The sequence below is a fragment of the Cuculus canorus genome, chromosome 4, assembly GCF_017976375.1.
Source record: "Cuculus canorus isolate bCucCan1 chromosome 4, bCucCan1.pri, whole genome shotgun sequence".
Classification (NCBI taxonomy): Eukaryota; Metazoa; Chordata; class Aves; order Cuculiformes; family Cuculidae; genus Cuculus; species Cuculus canorus.
The window spans coordinates 1,629,683-1,647,884 of NC_071404.1; the positions used below are offsets into that span (position 1 = coordinate 1,629,683).

Genomic DNA, 18,202 nt, shown 5'->3' on the forward strand with positions numbered 1-18,202 from the left:
TAATTCTTCAACCTCAAGTCTCCTTTTCAAGGCTATAAATCAAACTTGACAGCACATCCACTGTGGGGAAAAGGAAAAGAAGAAAGGGAGGGGGGGAAGAGGAACTTTTACCATGATGACATGAAAGTGGAATAAGCTCCGAAAGCTGCAGACGTGCTGCGTGCGCAGAGCAGGGCTGAGAACTTGCAGCTTCCTGAGAAGAAAAGAGCCCCGACGCGAGAAGAGTCTTTGCTGCAAGAGCAGGGAGAGAGAGGATCACACATATAGAATCACAGAATGATAAAATCATAGAAGGGTTTGGGTTGGAAGAGACCTTAAGGATCATCCAGTTCCACCCCACTGGAAGCTGCTCTAAGGTCTCCTCAGAGCCTTCTCTTTTCCACGCAGAACAACCCCAACTCTCTCAGCCTGGCCACACAGCGGAGATGTTTCAGCCCTCAGATCACAGAATCATAGAATAGTTTGGGTTGGAAGGGACCTTAAAGTTCATCCAGTTCCAACTCCCTGCAGTGGGCAGGGACACAGAATCACAGAATCACAAGGTTGGAAAGGACCCACTGGATCATCGAGTCCAACCATTCCTAACACTCCCTAAACCATGTCCCTCAGCACTTCATCCACCCGTTCCTTGAACACCTCCAGGGAAGGCGACTCGACCCCCTCCCTGGGCAGCTGTTCCAGTGCCCGATGACTCTTTCTGTGAAGAATTTTTTTCTGATATCCAACCTGAACCTCCCCTGGCGGAGCTTCAGGCCATTCCCTCTTGTCCTGTCCCTGTCACTTGGGAGAAGAGCCCAGCTCCCTCCTCTCCACAACCTCCTTTCAGGTAGTTGTAGAGAGCAATAAGGTCTCCCCTCAGCCTCCTCTTCTCCAGGCTAAACAACCCCAGCTCTCTCAGCCGCTCCTCGTAAGACTTGTTCTCCCACTGGCTCAGGCTGCCCAAGTCCCCATCCAACCTGGCCTTGAACACCTCCAGGGATGGGGCAGCCACCACTTCCCTGGGCAACCTGGGCCAGGGCCTCACCACTCCCATGGTGAAGAAACTCTTCCTTATATCAAGCCTAAATCTGCCCCTCTCCAGTCCATACCCATTCCCCCTCATGCTACCACTACAAGTCTTTATGAATAGTCCTTCTCCAGCTTTCTTGTAGGCCCTTCTTTGTGGCATCCTCTGGACTCACTCCAACAGATCCATGTCCTTCTTATATTGGGGATTCCAGAACTGGACAAAAGAATCCAGGTACATGTGTATATGCACCTATACATATATATGTATAACATGAAGAAAGGGACAATGATTTGAGTGTGCCACCAAGACAATCGTACTGAAAACAATAAAAATTGGTTCTATAGACACACAGGAGCTCTCGCTCAAACACTGTGGCCAAGAGCATCCTGGCTTGGATGAGCAACAGCGTGGCAGCAGGAGCAGAGAAGAGACAGTCACCCTGGACTCAGCACTGGTGAGGCCGCACCTCGAATCCTGGGTTCAGTTTGGTCTCCTCACTCCAAGAAGGACACTGAGGGGCTGGAGTGTGTCCAGAGAAGGGAACGGAGCTGGGGAAGGGTTTAGAGCACAAGACTTCTGAAGAGCAGCTACGGGACCTGGGCTTGTTTAGTCTGGAGAAAAGGAGGCTGATGGGAGACCTCATCGCTCTCTCCAATTCCCTGAAAGGAGGTTGTAGCGAGGTGGGAGTTGGTCTCTTCTCCCTGGTAGCCAGTGACAGGACAGGAGAAATGGCCTCAACCTGCGCCAGGGGAGATTTAGGTTGGATATTAGAAGAAATTTCTTTGCTGAAAGGGTTGTAAGGCCCTGGCAGAGGCTGCCCAGGGAGGCGGTTGAGTCCCCATCCCTGGAGGTGTTTAAAAAGATGAGCAGATATCATACTTGGGGACATGTTGTAGCGGCAAAGTTAGTGGGCCTGGATCAACGGTTGGACTCAATGATCTTAAAGGTCTTTTCCAACCGAAACCATTCTGTGATTGTGCGGTGATTCAAGAGAAGGCAACCCAGGAAGGAAAGAATTCAACTGGGAACCAGTTCCCAGCCATGACCCCAGCTCCCCTTTGCAGGGGCTGAGAAGCTCTTTCTCCCCACGCCCCCTCAGTTCCACCTTAAAAACCACTTCCTTCCTCTCCCCGTGCAATACCACCGATTTAAACTCTTCAAAGTTAAAAGCAAAGGCATGTTTTCACATCTTTCTCGGAAAACAGAGGGGAAAGTACGACTGCAACTTAATTGCACACCGGCAGCAAACATGGATCTGCTGGAGTAAGTCCACAAAGATGATTCGAGGGCTGGAGCATCTCTGCTCTGAGGACAGGCTGAGAGAGTTGGGGTTGTTCATCCTGGAGAAGAGAAGGTTATCGGGAGACCTTAGAGCAGCTTCCAGTACTGAAAGGGGCTCCAGGAAAGCTGGGGAGGGGCTCTTGATCAGGGAGTGCAGGGAGAGGACAAGAGGGAAGAGTTTTAAGGTGAAAGAGGGGAGATTGAGATTAGATTTGCCGGTTGTTGCTGGTGGCATTCAGAATGAACAGCCTGCGACACGACACCTTCTACAAATCAGCAGCGCTTCAGTTTGCAAGAGATCACATCGTTAGCTTCCAAACCTACCAGGAGCTTCTCTTTAAATAGCTCATTTTACCGATTTAACACCAGAGCTCCATTGATCATAGAATCATAGAATGGTTTGGGTTAGAAGGGACCTTAAAGCCCATCCAGTTCCAACCTCACTGTCATGGGCAGGGACACCTCCCACTGGATCAGGTTGCTCCAAGCCCCATCCAACCTGGCCTTGAACACCTCCAGGGATGAGGCAGCCACAGCTTCCCTGGGCAACCTGGGCCAGGGCATATCGACCCTCAGCACGGAAAATGTCTTCCTAATGTCCAATACCAATCTTCTCCCTTCCAACTTAATGCCATCCCCCCTCATCCCATCACTCCAGGCCCTTGGAAAAAGTCCCTCCCCAGCTTTCCTGGAGCCCCTTTCAGTACTGGAAGCTGCTCTAAGGTCTCCCCAGAGCCTTCTCTTCTCCAGGCTGAACAACCCCAACTCTCTCAGCCTGGCCTCAGAGCAGAGGGGCTTCAGCCCTTGGATCATCTTTGTGGCCTCGTCTAGACCTGTTCCAACAGCTGTTGTGGATTCCAGAAGTGAACAGAGGACTCCAGGTGAGGTGTCAAGACAGAAGGTGGTTGATGAAAGTGATAAGATGGTTAGAGGAAGGCAGCACTGTGTCCTACCACCATCTCAGTAGGAAAGGACAAGACACTTCCAGTGGGACCAGAAAACACTCAGGTAAGTCCTGGTCCTGCTGAGTACCTCCATAAAAGCACCAGAAACTACCGAATTCAAACCAGTGCCAATTCCCACTTTGGCCATGCCTAAACGTGTCCACAACCCATTCTCACCACCGGCTGAGCAGCCCCTTCCACCAGTCAGCAGGTAATTGTTACAGAGCACAAAAGCCCAAAGAGTTTCCAACATCAGAAGCCACAGACTAATACATTCAAAATAATTTATTTTGGTGAGGTTTCAATTAAGCCTTGTGGGAAAGTAAAACTGAAAGAGAAAGAAAGACTCTAATCCGCGGAGAGACGTGGGTTTGGACAAGAGCATTGCTAAGAAGAAACGGCACCAGGAATTGGAACATGATGCTTGCTCATTGACTTTTGAGAGACGTGGAGGGCAAAATCATAGCTGAAATGAAAGCAGGAGTTGATTTATCACCAATGGGTAAATTGGATCACCCTATACATTGGGTGGATGTTGTGCGAGGGGGTGGAGTGCATGTGCAGTAACTTGACGTTGCACAAGCCAAGGTGATGCACAAAGCCAAGGGATTGATGCACTAGGAGCTCAGGGAAGGCCAATCTCACTTTAGGTGTTTACCACACCTGTCTGCAAGAGCAGGATGGAGTTCCTGCAGATCAGAGAGCCCTGTCCAACCTGCTCAGACCTCTCTGTAAGACACAATAACTCAATGCTCAAATGAGGTATTAGAAAAGGCTGCGTAGGGTCGTGGTGGAGGCACCATCCTTGGAGGGCTTAACAATACATGCAGATGGTTTAAGAGGAATGTTGGTGTCATCTTGATAGCTGGACTGGATGATCTTAGAGGTCTTTTGCAACCTTAATAATTCTATGATTCTATGACCTCTCCAGGTCTTCTGGGCAGATGTCCCACCAGAGCTGTCTTTCCTCCTGAAAGCTCATGCTGGAGGGAGGATAACCAATTCCATCTTCCTCATTTCTCTGTTTGTTTGTGTCTGCAAAAGCAAAGCTGTTCTTGGAAAAAAACAGGAGAAAAATCTGGAAAGATTTATGGCAGATGGGACAGCATGTAACAGAGAGAGGTTTGAGAGCAACAAAGCCCTAATCTGTCCAGTCTGTATTATTTTCAGATTCATATTATTGCCTGATTACAGGTTTTTGTATTCATAGAACCATTGAATTGCTTGGTTGGAAAAGACCTTTGAGATCAATGAGTCCAACAGTACCCGTCCACTACTAAACCAGATCCCTGAGTACCTCATCTACACAGCTTTTGAACTCCTCCTGAGATGAGGACTCCACCACCTCCCTGGGCAGCCTCTGCCAGGGCCTCAGAACCCTCTTGGTGAAGAAATTTTTCCTGATGTCCAATCTGAACCTGCCCTGGTGCAACTTGAGGTCATTCCCTCTCGTCCCATCACCTGTCACCTGGGAGAAGAGACCAACATCTACCTCGCTACAACCTCCTTTCAGGGAGTTATAGACGACGATAAGGTCTCTCCATTTCTTACATCAGATTTCCAAGGAAGGTCTCCAAAAAGCTTTTTGCCTGAGCCGTGTGTACAGAAAGGTCGCCTGTTTTTTCATCTGCAAATGTTCATCATTTATTAGGAGGAAAAGCTCTGGCTTTCCACCTGCTTTGAAGTAACGCTGTGATTATATGGGTTGAGTTGTCATCCACAGGGACCTTGACAGGCTCAAGAGCTGGGCTTGTGCCAATCTCATGAAGTTCAACAGGCCAAGCGCAAGATCCTGCACCCAATCACAAATAGAGGCTGAGTGAAGAATGGACGGGGAGCAGTCCTGAGGAGAAGGACTTGTGAGTGCTGGTGGATGAGAAGCTCAACATGAGCCACCAATGCGTGCTTGCAGTCCAGAAAGCCAACCGTGTCCTGGGCTGCATCAAAAGCTGCAAGGCCAGCAGGGTGAGGGAGGGGATTCTGCCTCTCCACTTCGCTCTGGTGAGACCTCATCTGGAGTCCTTTGTTCAGTCCTGAAGTCCTCAGCACAGTAAGAACGGGAGCTGTTGGAGCGAGTCCAGAGGAGGGCATCAAAGATGACCAGAGGGCTGGCGCATCCCTCAAAGAAAGATAGACTGAGAGTGTTGAGACTGTTCAACCTGGAGAAGAGAAGGCTCCAGGGAAACCTTAGAGCAGCTTCCAGGACTGAAAGGGGCTCCAGGAAAGGTGGGGAAGGGCTCTGAACCAGGGAGTGCAGGGACAGGATGAGGGGAAGAGTTTTAAGCTGAAAGAGAGGAGATTGAGATAAGATCTTAGGAAGAAAAGTTTTCCTGTGAGGGTGGGGAGGCCCTGGTGCATGGTGTCCAGAGAAGTGGTGGCTGCCCCATCCCTGAAGATATTCAAGGCCAGGTTGGATGGGGCTTTGCTTAATCTGATCCAGTGGGAGGTGTCCCTGTCCATGGCAGGGGGTGGAACTGGATGGGCTTTAAGGTCCCTTCCAACTCAAACCATTCCGTGATTCTCTGAGTCTATGATTTTTCTCCTGACTCAGAGGTCATTTATTCCAAGCTTCTTGTTAAAATTGTAGCAAATACAATTTCGCTCAAAAAATGTTTGCTTGTAGGTCACTTCCTCACTTATAGCAAAAAACTCCCTTTTGGGTTAAACGCAGCTTTGAGGAATCCACCTTCTCCTCCCAGCCTGCGACAAGAAACCACATGAAGGAGCCACAAAAGGTCCTTGGGCTTCAAGAGAAGTGATGCAAAGCAGCTTGAGAACAAGGGTGGGGACGCTGAGGATTAGCACATCCCGCTGGTGACAGTCTTAAAGATGGCTGGAAAGTCCCTACTGGCTTCATTCACACTTCTGCTGACTTTGATGGTGCAGGACCACGGCTTTAGTCATTCACTGGAGGTTTGCCTGCAGGGAAGGCTAATCTGAATTCTAGGGAAATCCCAAGTTTCTGTGACCATTGCAAAGCCCTGTGCAAGCTGCTTGAAAAACAAAACAAGGCATGAAAATGATTTGGTCCAAACCCACCGGGATTTCAACGGTTTGGAATAAAAACAATCGGTTCTAGCGATAAGCACTCAGAAAAGGGGATATTATGAATGGCCAGAAGAACAAAAGGAAACTCTGTCCCAATGAATTCAGCAGCCAATTGGCATGAATTATTAAGTCATAGAATCATAGAATGGTTTCAGTTGGAAGGGATCTTAAAGATCATCCAGTTCCAACCTCACTGCCATGGGCAGGGACACATCAAGTTGCTCCAAGCCCCATCCAACCTGGCCTTGAACACCACCAGAGATGGGGCAACCATGACCTCCCTGGGCAACCTGGGCCAGGGCCTCCCCACCCTCAGCATCAAGAATTTCTCTCCAATGCTTCATCTGAATCTTTCCCCTTCCAATTTAAAGCCATTCACCCTCGTCCTCTCACTCTGGTACATTGGAAAAAGCCCCTCCCCAGCTTTCCTGGAGCCCCTTTCAGTACTGGAAGCTGCTCCAAGGTCTGCCCAGAGTCTTCTCTTCTCCAGACTGAACAACCCCAACTCTCTCAGCCTGTCCTCAGAGCAGAGGTGCTCCAGCCCTCACACCATCTTCTTGCTCTCCTCTGGACCCATTCCAACAGCTCAATCTCCTTCTTATGTTGGAGATTCCAGAACTGGAGATTCCAGGTGAGGTCTCACCAAAGCAGAGCAGAGGGCCACAATAGAACAGAATCTATTGAGACTCATCAAATTCCCCACACAGGTTCACAAGTTTGCACGGTGCTTTCCACCTAGAGAAGATGACTGTATTTCTACCCTCCAAACCCTACAACCTGCGCAAGACAAAGAGACAATACTGGGCAGCAGCCAAAAGAAATGAAAGAGCATCGGAAGAGCATTCTTCAGGGACCGCTATTGAATAACACTTTGCGTTTCCATTTAACCATCACAAAGGGGTATTCATTGCTGAAGTAAAGATGTCTCCTTTAGAAGCATCCCCTGGTGGCCTCTCTGGCTCAGATCTTGGGTAGGCAAGGCCGGGAGGTGCACCCATTGCTCTGCCCAGCAAGGATGGAGCTTGGCTAAATGCTTGGGGTCAGCATCCAAGGTTATGGAGAGCAAATCTGGGATGTAATGCTTGGAAAGAGCTCAGCTTGCAGATAATTATTCTTAGAAGGATTCTTGAAGCCATTATAGAGAGGACAAGCTGGATTTGCTAAAGGTAAAAGACTCTCTTGCGCTGTGGTCACGACATGATGGAATTACAGAATTATAGAATAGTTTCAGTTTGAAGGGACCTTAAAGCCCATCCAGTGCCAACCCCTCTGCCACGGGCAGGGACACCTCCCACTGGATCAGGCTGCCCAAGGCCCATCCAACCTGGCCTGGAACACCTCCAGAGATGGAGCAGCCACGACTTCTCTGGGCAACCTTGGCCAGTGTCTCACCACTCTCATCGTGAAGAAATTCTTCCTTGTATCAAGCCTAAATCTGCCCCTCTCCAGTTCGTACCCGTTCCCCCTCGTCCTATCATCACAGGCCTTTATGAACAGCCCCTCTCCAGCTTTCTTGTAGCCCCTTCAGGTACTGGAAGGTCCCTGTAAGATCTCCTCAGAGCCTTCTCTTCTCCAGGCTGAACAACCCCAACTCTCTCAGCCTGTCCTCGTATGGGAGGTGCTCCAGTCCTCTGATCACTCTTGTAGCCTCCTCTGGACCCATTCCAACAGCTCCATATCTTTCTTATGTTGAGAATTCCAGAACTGGACACAGTATTCTAGATGAGGTCTCATAAGAGAGGAATAAAGGGGCAGAATCCCCTCCCTCCCTGCTGGCCACGCTTTTTTTGACGCAGCCCAGGATACAGTTGGTTTCTGGGCTGTAAGCACCCATTGCCACCTCATGTCAAGCTTCTCCTCCCCCAGCGCTCCAAGTCCTTCTCCTCAGGGCTGCTCTCAATCATCCCCCATCCTGTACTGAAACTGGGGATTGCCCTGATCCAGCTGTAGGACTTCACACTTGGCTTTGTTGAACCTCATGAGGTTCTCAGAGCCCCACTTCTCCAGCCTATCCAGGTCCCTCTGGATGACATCCAGTCCTTCCGGTGTGGCAACTACAGCACTCAGCCTGGTGTCATTGTGTGTGTAGGTACCACTTGTATAAAGAAATACCTTCTCTGTCACTATAGACAGTGCAGAGAGCCTCGTGCTTTTACCTGACCGCCCTGCCTCACCCACGCTTCAACACCACCAGCTCCAGTGAAAACATTAAGAAATAGCATGGAAAACCCTAATATCTCAGTAGCAGGTCTGGAATATAAAGAGTAAGGAATGGAAAGGGTTAACCAGAGCACAAAAACCCCACAAAACCTCCTAAACGCAGGAAAGCAGGGAGAGAGGGCAGAAAAGTTGAAACCCTACAAAGAAGCCGATGCACAAACCACCACCATCGTCGCCTTGACAGTATCAGATATGGGGAAATAACTGTAAATGCCATCTTTCTGAGGAAAATAAAGCTGAGGCTCTGGCCCAGGTTGCCCAGAGAAGTTGTGGATGCTCCATCCCTGGAGGTGTTCAAAGCCAGGTCAGACAGGGCTTTGAGCAGCCTGGTCCAGTGGGAGGTGTCCCTGCCCATCACACAGGGGTTGGAACTGGAAGGGCTTTAAGCTCCCTTCCTTCCCAAACTATTCCATGATTCCATGACTGCATGATTCAATGATTCCATAACATGACGCCCAGATACTCTGGTGAGGGGCATTGCACGGTGTTTGCCCTCTGGGAGGTCCCACTGCCAGGAGGAACAACCAACCCAGTGACGTCTTTCTGAGCGCAGCAATAAGGGTCCTGACTTTCCACCGCAGGAGAAACCCATGATATTTGAATTAAACTGCTCTCACTGTCCCTAAAGACATCAGCATCACCTTCTGTAAAGCCCTGTTGGGTACCAAACCACACCACGGGGGCCAGCACACCCCAACTATTTTCCCTATCGCTCGGCTGATGTCAAGACTTCTGGGAGGTCCCACTGCCCAGAGGAACAACCAACTCAGTGACACCTTTCTGAGCGCAGCAATTAGGATCCCAACTTTCCACCACAGCAGAAACCCACGCTATTTGAATGAAACCCCTCCCGCTGTCCCTAAAGACACCACCATCACCTTCTCCAAGCCCCGACGGGGATAAACCACACCAGCACGCCCCAACTATTTTTCCTCTTGCTCAGCTGATGCCAAGTCCTGTGCAAAGTTGCTTTTTTTTCCTTTTGTTTACACATTAAAAAAAGGGCATAAGAAAAAAAAAAAAGAAAGCAACCACCATAAGAAGAGGTGACCTCTCGCTAACCCCAGCCGGTCTATGAGAAGCTGCCGCTGCCTTCACCTCCGAATGAACTTTCAGATTATCTCAGACAAGATTCACCTTGCATTGAACTTGTACCCTGCGCGGCAGCACACAGTCACGTAACCTTGATTAAACATTACAGTGCGATGCGGCTATAAATTTAATGAGCATTATCAGCGCGGTTCCTCCTGGCATCCTCGGGCAGGGGGAGCGACGGAAATGCTGGGAGCTGCTGGGAATCAACCCGGTGTGCACCAGCACGGGTAGGAGATGGAGAAGAAGCTGTTTGAGGGAATAGAAGAGAAGAGAGAGCAGCTCTTGTGCTATCTTCTGCTCTTTTTGCCCAGGGAAGTGGTAGAGTCACCATCCCGGGATGTATTGAAAAAGCACATAGATATGAAGCATTGGAAGATGCTGCCCAGGGAAGCAGTGGAATCACCATTCCTGGAGGGGTTCAAAACACGTGTAGATGGGGCACTTCAGGACATGGTTTAGTAGGCATGTGGTTGGTTGGAATGGATGATCTTAGAGATCTTCAAGGCCAGGTAGGATGGGGCCTTGGGCAGCTTAATTTAGTGGGATGTCCCTGCCTGTGGCAGAGGGGTTTGAACTGGATGATCTTTAAGGTCCCTTCCAAGCCAAACTATTCTATGATTCTATGATTCTATGATTCTATGATTCTATGATCTTTTCCAGCCTTAATGATACTATGATTCCTGTGCATGCAATGAGCTGTGTGCGGGCTCTGCAGCAGCTCCCGCAGGAGCGAGCAGCTCCAGGTGCCACCACGATGTCTCCTGGAGGGTTTGTACATCTTTCTGCTCAAAAGACCCAAGAAAGCGCAAAAAGAAAAGAGCAACAAGGAACGCTCACAGGTCCAGCGGTCTCTTCACCCAGCAGGAAACCTTCCTCAGGCCACGGCCTCCTAAACTCTGGCTGCCCTCTTCACGCAAGGCGGTGCAGCCCATCACTGTCCACCCAGTTCTTTTCAAGACGCACGTGTGACGGGAGGCAGAGGCAGCCGCCTCTTCATCTCCCGGCTGACACGTAAGGAAAGGGAGAGCTCAGCATCCGCGCTGGCGGCGGCGGCAATTCCTGCTGCAGAGGTCACTCGGCCGTTGGAGAGAAGAGCGTCTGGGCGGCGAAACAGATACTCTCAAGTTCAAGTGCTTGAAATACCTTCCTTTTTTTTTTCTCTTAACCACTCTAAACTAAACTAATATATCCCCCGCTTTTCATGATAACTTCCTCCTTACCCTCGGCGGTTTTGTTTAGCAGGTCTATTGTTCTCAGCGAGCCTTGCCCTGGGGTCCAATTTGACTGCGTTCTCATTTTTCCCCCTATGTAACTGATGCTTATTTCTTTAAGCTTTACTGTAAACAGAAAACACGGTGCAGTGCCCCTGCCTGGCTTTGCAGGAGGCAGGCTCAGCCCTGCGACGACTTCATAGACTCATCAGATGGGTTAGGTTGGAAGGGACCTTAAAACCCATCCAGTTCCACCCCCTGCCATGGGCAAGGACACCTCCCGCTGGATCAGGCTGCTCCAAGCCCCATCCAACCTGGCCTTGAACACCTCCAGGGATGGGGCAGCCACAGCTTCCCTGGGCAACCTGGAACAGGGCCTCCCCACCCTCAGCATCAAGAATTTCTTCCTAATGTCTCATCTAAATCTTCCCCCTTCCAATTTAAAGGCATTCCCCCTCGTCCTATCCCTGTGATCCCTAATCAAGAGCCCCTCCCCAGCTTTCCTGGAGTCCCTTTCAATACTGGAAGCCTTCTCTTCTCCAGGCTGAACAACCCCGACTCTCTCAGCCTGGCCTCAGAGCAGAGGTGCTCCAGCCCTTACACCTTCTTCTTGCTCTCCTCTGGACCCGTTCCAACAGTTCAATCTCCTTCTTATGTTGGAGATTCCAGAACTGGACACAATACTCCAGGTGAGGTCTCACCAAAGCAGTGCAGAGGGCCAGAATAGAACAGAATCTATTGAGCCTCATCAAACCCTCCACACAGGTTCACAAGTTTGCATGGTGCTTTCCACCTAGAGAAGATGACTGTATTTCTACCCTCAGAGCAGAGGTTCTCCAGCCCTCACATCATCTTTGTGGCCTCCTCTGGACCCGTTCCAACCCCTCCATCTCCTTCTTACATTGAGGATTCCAGAACTGGACTCAGAACTCCAGGTGGGGTCTCATAATTGCTGAGTAGAGGGGCAGAATCCCCTCCCTCACCCTGGTGGCCGCGCTGCTTTGGATGCAGCCCAGGACATCCGAGGACATCTGAGCTCCAAACCAGGTTGGTTTCGGAGCTACTTCTTTGGGCTGTATTTTTTATATAGGAAACAAAAAGATTGGGCTTGTTTGCTTTAAGGCTTTAAACACCTGAACGACGCAGGAACCTGTCCTCATAGCAGAGGTGCTCCAGCCCTCGCGTCATCTTTGTGGCCTCCTCTGGACCTGTTCCAACAGCACCGTATCATTCCTCCTATCTGGTGGCAACAGCTGCAAAACTAATTTCACCCGTGAAAAAATAACCCAGCATTTCCAGAGCCTCAACCCAGCGTTTGTGAAACAGTGAGAGCCGTTTAGTGTTTTCTACAGAGAAGCAGAGGCACAAGAAAATCGGTATTTAATCCAGCTGGGAAGAAGAGACTGGTAGATATCGTCTGCTAAAAGCAAACACGCTTATTCCCAAGCCTGGAGCTGCACGGGGTTGTTGTGACCCAAGTGCAGGATCCGGCCCTTGGCCTTGTTGAACCTAAGGAAAGGCTTTTCCTTACGCAGTGTCACAGTAACCTCTGGATGGCCTCGCGCTTATTGTCACAACCTTGGAGAGGTATAAACAAAGGAGTTTGGATGCCAAGAGGCGGGTTAGGAGAGAAAGGAGAGGAACTGCTGCTGTGAAATCACCTTTGAGCTGATGTCTCGGGTATAAATCCTGGGAAGAGATGTTTTATGATGTGCACGCAGACTTATCGCCCTGTTAGAACGCAATTTGTGGGGAAATAAAGGCAATAGCAGTGGTTGGTGAGGTCCTGGCGGAGCAGGGAATTTGACACCCGCAGCTGGGGAGGTGATGGGGAGAAGGCATGAGGCTTTGCAAAGGGAGGAAAGAGCAGAAAGTCCCTTTTGGGGGTCAAAACGCTCTGAGTGTCCTGCAAAAGGAGAGTTTGGGGTGAGAGTGGTTCCCTTTGGCTGAGATTGGACCCCAAAAGGTGTTTTTCTGTTCATGTTGCCCAAAGCTGATAGTCCCCCCCTATCCCACAGCAGCTGGTCCCAATGCTGAAGAACATCTCCAAAGTTCAACACTTTGGGGAATCTTAAACGTATCAGGACAAAACTGCTCCAGTGACTAAGCAAGGAGGAAAAAGATGATAAAAAATGAAAAGAAAGGAAAAAAGGAAAAAAAACCCAAACCAGCCTTCCAGTACTGAAAGAGGGCTTCAGGAAAGCTGGGGAGGGGCTCTTGATTAAGGAGTGCATGGACAGGATGAGGGGAATGGTTTGAAGCTGAAAGAGGGGAGATTGAGATGAGATCTTAGGAAGAAAGGTTCTCCTGTGCGGGTGGTGAGGGAGTGGAACTGAGAAGCTGTGGCTGCCCATCCCTGGAGGTGTTCTAGACCAGGCTGGACGGGGCTTGGAGCAGCCTGATGCAGTGGGAGGTGTCCCTGCCCATGGCAGGGGGTGGGACTGGATGGGCTTTAAGGTTCCAACCAAAACCACTCTATGATTCTATGGAAAAAAGAAAAAAGGAAAAAAAAAGGAAAACAAGAAGAAAAGGAAGGAAGAGGAAAAAAAGAGAGAAAATAAAACTAAAGAGAGAGAAACTTCACGTCAAACTCATTTTAGAGGAGAAGAATTTGCCAGAGCAGACACGAACCCACATATAGAACCCACATCTACTCAGGGAAATTGCTGTCTTGATTCCAACACTGGGCTTTTGGTTCCAGGTCTGACAGACCCATTAACTCCTAATTATTTCAGGTGGTGAAACCTCTCCGAAACCAGGAAGACCCTCAGGAATTTGCCCAACTCCCACAATCTCAGCACACATATCACAGAATCATAGCATAGTTTGGGTTGGAAGAGACCTTAAAGATCATCCAGTTCCAACCCCCCTGCCATGGGCAGGAACACCTCCCACTGGATCAGGCTGCCCAAGGCCCATCCAACCTGACCTTGAACACCTCCAGGGATGGGGCAGCCACAGCTTCCCTGGGCAACCTGGGCCAGTGCATCACCACTCTCACCATGAAGAAATTCTTCCTTATGTCCGGTCTAAATCTGCTCCTCTCCAGTTTATACACATTCCCCCCATCCTATCACTCCAAGCCTTTGTGAACAGCCCCTCCTCAGCTTTCCTGTAGCCCCTTCAGGTACTGGAAGGTCACTATAAGGTCTGCTTGGAGCCTTCTCTTCTCCAGGCTGAACAACCCCAACTCTCTCAGCCTGTCCTCGTATGGGAGGTGCTCCAGCCCTCGCATCATCTTTGTAGCCTCTTCTGGACCCGTTCCAACAGCTCCATCTCCTTCTTACGTTGAGGATTCCAGAACTGGACACAATACTCCAGATGAGGTCTCCCAAGAGAGGCATAGAGGGGCAGAATCCCCTCCCTCGCCCTGCTGGCCACGTTTCTTTGGATGCAGCCCAGGACACGGTTGGCCTTCTGGGCTTCGAGCACACATTGGCGGGTTATGTCAAGCCCAAACTAAAGATGGCTCAGCTTCAAACCCAGCCCCAGTGGCTCTGCTTCGAAGTCGAGGGCTGCCCCAGCCGACGCTGGCACCCCCCAAGCCCACACTGTGTGGTTTCCTTCTATTCAAAGCCTTTCTGTTTCTCAGGGTTTCTCAGAGGTCACACATTTCCTTCGCCGCTTCGCTGCCTCATTCACTTCTTTCCGCCGCGTTATCCTGCTGCCCACCCAACCTTGGCAACCGGGCCAAGTCTCCTGCTTGCCCTTTCCTGTGCTCGAACTGCGGTGTTTGAGGAGGAACCCAACTTGGATTTGTCTCTATTTACACCAAACTGTTTACTTTCTTCTTTCTTTTTCTTTTTATTATTGTTTGATAGGAACCCAGTAGATCAATGCCAGAGGTTTCCAACCAAAGGGCTCCTCGCAAACTTCCTTTCAGTGGCTGTAAAATTTGTGGTGGGGTTATGAACTCCTTAAACAAACAGCTGAGGTCACCGTGAGCTCAAAAAAAAGAGAAAGAAATTGTTTAAAGAAATAAAAAAGCAGGCAGAGTGGAAGCTGCTCTGTGGAAAAGGGAGGGGAGATGGTGAACAGCAAAATCCACAGCAGAACCATCACAGAATTATGAGTCGTGTGCACTCTTCCCAGCCCAAGCCGTGTTATTAAGATGACAAAACCTGGACTCAGGTTGGGTGGGATACTTTGATATCACTAGATTTTGAGATCTCAGCCCCAATTCTGAGGGTCACAAGCACAGCGAACAGGAACTTTTGGTGGTATTAATACTGCCCTTCCAATCTCTTGACATGGTGAGCAATCCAAGCCCTTCCAATGTCCAGCACATAAGGCAGAAGGGCAAGAGGTGGTTCTTGAGATACTTTGACCTCATAGAACGAATCACAGAATCACAAAATGGTTTGGGTTGGAAGGGACCTTAGAGCCCATCCAGTTCCACCCCCTGCCATGGGCAGGGACACCTCCCACTGGATCAGGTTGCTCCAAGCCCCATCCAACCTGGCCTTGAACACCTCCAGGGATGGGGCAGCCACGACTTCTTGGGGCAACCTGGGCCAGAGCCTCATCATCCTCACATCCTCACAGCAAAACATTTTTTCCTAAGATCTCATCTCAATTTTCCCTCTTCCAGCTTCAAACTGTCCCCCCTTATCCTATCCCTGTACTACCTCATCAAGAGCCCCTCCCCAGCTTTCCTGTAGCCCTTTCAGTACGGGAAGCTGCTCTAAGGTCTCTCCAGAGCCTTCTCTGCTCCAGGCTGAACAAACTCAACTACGACTGATTCTATATTCCAGACATAAGGAAGAATTTCTTCACTATGAGAGTGGTGAGACACTGGCACAGGTTACCGAGGGAAGACCCGGCTGCCCCATCCCTGGAGGTGTTCACAGCCAAGGTTGGATGGGCCTTGGAGCAACCTGATCCAGTGGGAGGTGTCCCTGTCCATGGCAGGAGGTTGGAACTGGATGATCTCTTAAGGTCCCTTCCAACCCAAACTAGTCTATGATTCTATTCCTATCATTCTATGAGCACACAAATAATTTAACTGGGTTTGGGTGCTGTTTCCAGCAGATGAAGCTGATCTCCTCAGTCACCTTCCACCCAGCTCCCTCAGGAGCAAAAAATTCCACCTGCAACCACCCCAGCTGCACCCAGGGCGAACGCACCACACAGTGAGTGACAGGAAGAGAAGGATTTTGGGAAAAGAAAGGGAAGGAATGCTGACATCATTATTAGGGGAAAGAAATAAACCACTAACGGGGCATTCATCAAGGCCAGAGATGCCCAAATGACCGAATGAAAGACAATATGTGAATATTAATAAATAAAGGAAAGATCGGGATAGAAGCACGTTGCAACAGAAAAGGCAGAGAGGCCTCTTAACCTGAAAATTTACAGTCAGAAAGAAGAGTCTGGCTGGCTGTCTCCATACCCAAGCTCTTCCCAACTCTCGATCCATATGGGATAGAATTACTCGTCCTTCCCCAGAGGCAATCGCACGCAGGGTTTCATTTCCAATTGCAGCGATACTACAGTTTCCACTCAGCGGGATTGCTCTCACCCTTTGGTGAACTTCACAGTTTTGGAGAATCAGCCCAGAGTCTGTGCTCGAAGCCTCCCCAGAGCTTTGCTGTAAATCATACATGAAGAGCAGGATCCATCTCTTAACACAAACCACCCAGAGCAGATCCAGCAGAGACGACCCCAGGAGAAGCCGAGCAACACAGCGCTTCATGCAACCCTGAAACCTTCATGCAACGTCAAAACTCTGCAAAGAAACTCATGTTTATATGCTGCCGCTCATCCCTTTTTGCTGCTAACAAGCCTCATTTTTCATTCCAGCCTTAATGCTTTCTCCCACATTCCTTCTTCTTGCTTCGAGATTTCCCTCTTGGAGCCACCGGCTGCGCCTGAGACTCTTTTCTCTTTTAAAAAGGGGTTGTTTTCCGAACGGCCCAGAAAACCCTCAGTCTCCCGAGACACAAGCATGAATAAATTAGATGGTGAATTCAAAAAGAAAGCAAAAAAAATTAAAAATAAATAAAAGCCAAGCATGTGCTGAACTCTCCTTGTGCTCAAATACAAATTTTTCATGACATCTCATCACTTATTTAGTCTGCGGGTCCGTGACCTTCTGCGTATCAGTGTACTGCACCGATAAATGAGTAACGAACGCTACTGTCCACCTCTGCCCTCACCCAGACTCCAGGAAATCCTGGTTCCACGTGAAATGAAGAACATTTAAAGGGTCAATTGTAGAAATCTATGGGACTACTCGGTTTAGCAAAAACGAAAAGGCAAAGCAAAAAAAACCCCTTGCGATTCTCTCCCTCTACTCCGCTCTCCTGAGACCCCACCTGGAGTCCTGTGTCCAGTTACAGAGTCCCCAACAGCAGAAGGAGATGGAACTGTTGGAACAGGTCCAGAGGAAACCACGAAGATGATGTGAGGGCTGGAGAACCTCTGCTCTGAGGCCAGGCTGAGAGAGTTGGGGTTATTCAGGCTGCAGAAGAGAAGGCTCCGGGGAGACCTTAGAGCAGCTTCCAGTAGCTGAAGGGGCTCCATGAAAGCTGGGGAAGGACTTTGGACAAAGGCCTGGAGTGATAGGACGAGCGGGAATGGCTTTAAATTGGAAGAGGGAACATTTAGACGAGATCTTAGGAAAAAATTAGTCACAGTGAGGGCAGTGAAGCTCTGGCCCAGGTTGCCCAGAGGAGCTGTGGCTGCCCCATCCCTGGAGGTGTTCAAGGCCAGGTTGGATAGGGCTTGGAGCAGCCTGATCCAGTGGGAGGTGTCCCTGCCCATGGCAGGGGGTTGGAACGGGATGATCTTTAAGGTCCCTTCCAACCCAAACCATTCCATGATTCTTGTAGATAGAGAAGATTTAGAACCAAACACCAATGGTGATGGAAATCATATGCATTATTAATCATCCGCCTGCTCCAAGGCTTGATCTAATGCCTAAAGAAGAACTGAAAAGACAATGTGATGTGCAAGAGGGAAAACAAGGCTGCTTTTAGCAATCTAGAGAAGCTCAGGCATCTGACACCCTCCTCAGATGTGTGCAATGTTAAACATCGCACCGTGTGTCTGACCTCCCCTGGGAAGGAGCCACCACAGGGGCTCCAGCAGATAAGTTCTCCACCTCCTCACCTGAATTGACCTCGTGGTCACGGCTGCTCAGTGTAGCTGTCTCACTTGAGAGCGACACAGAAAATAACTAACAGGGTACATAAAACATTTTTCTGCAGACTTTGAGGAAGTTTCTGTGCTCTCAAGGCAAAATCCTTCAGTGGTGAAGACACCACATGGGAGACGCGGCTGCAATGGAGATGAAAAGGATGTAAAGAAGCTGCAGGATATGTTGCAGCACAGCTGTTATCATACATAGGGACGACGGTGTTGCGGGTGAGCTAAGCTCTAAATCATTCCAG

At 49.6% G+C, this 18,202-nt stretch overlaps 1 protein-coding gene across 3 annotated transcripts in view; it reads right to left on the reverse strand.

Moving 5' to 3' along the window:
• Positions 1-18,202, reverse strand: part of EXOC6B (exocyst complex component 6B) — a 363,401-nt gene that overhangs the window by 17,388 nt on the left and 327,811 nt on the right. The window lies entirely within an intron of this gene.